Genomic DNA, 843 nt, shown 5'->3' with positions numbered 1-843 from the left:
ACCCCCTCCGAAAGCAGAAAAGTTAAATTTAGAGATCTGGAAGATACAGGGTGGAGTGAGTTAATTAAAGACTTAGACCCTATCGATGTGGAATTGGTGCAGTCTGCCTGGCGAGACTCTACCTGGCGCACTTACCAGTCAACCTGGAAGCAATGGATGACATGGTGCAAAGAAAATGGAATAATACCTAGTAGTCCTAAGCCTCAGCAGCTAACAACTTATTTAGGCTACCTTTTCAGAGTCAGAAAGCTGGCTGCTCCGACAATTTTGGTTCACAAGTCGGTCATATTAACTCTAGCTGATCCAACGCGTGCTAAACAGCTGGCAAATAATCCTTTAGTTACTGCAATGATTAAGGCAATTAGCATTAATAAATGCGTATCCTCACCTTCAAGATCTTGTATTTGGAACGTTGAGGATTTGATACAATGGCTTAAAGTTCACACTCCAGATAGAGATAGTATTTTTCAGGTGTCTCGACACTTAGCTTTGCTTCTCTTATTAGCTTCAGGTCGCCGTGTTCACGACCTTACACTCTTGTGTATTGATAAAGATCACTGTACAAGAACCGACTCATATATAACTTTTTGGCCTAGATTTGGCTCTAAGACTGACAACACTCATATTCGCCAATCAGGATGGCTTTTGACTTCCTCAGAAGATATGAACTTAGATCTAGTGAAATGGACGAATTGCCTGATTGAATTGTCTGCCAACAGAAGAAAAGCGCGCGTTGGTCTAAATAGTTTATTTATCACAACTAGGGGAGAAGTTAAATGCGCTTCGAGAGCTGTTATTGCAGGCTGGCTGAAAGGACCATTTAAGGAATTGGGCATTAATTTC

General features: G+C 41.4%; 1 pseudogene; it reads right to left on the bottom strand.

The window, feature by feature from the left end:
- Window positions 1-843, bottom strand: part of LOC106105354 — a 5,865-nt pseudogene that overhangs the window by 2,361 nt on the left and 2,661 nt on the right.

Source organism: Papilio polytes, unplaced genomic scaffold, assembly GCF_000836215.1.
Source record: "Papilio polytes unplaced genomic scaffold, Ppol_1.0 DF822845.1, whole genome shotgun sequence".
Classification (NCBI taxonomy): Eukaryota; Metazoa; Arthropoda; class Insecta; order Lepidoptera; family Papilionidae; genus Papilio; species Papilio polytes.
Note: the sequence above shows the minus strand (reverse complement) of the source record. Positions and strands in the feature narration are given on the sequence as shown.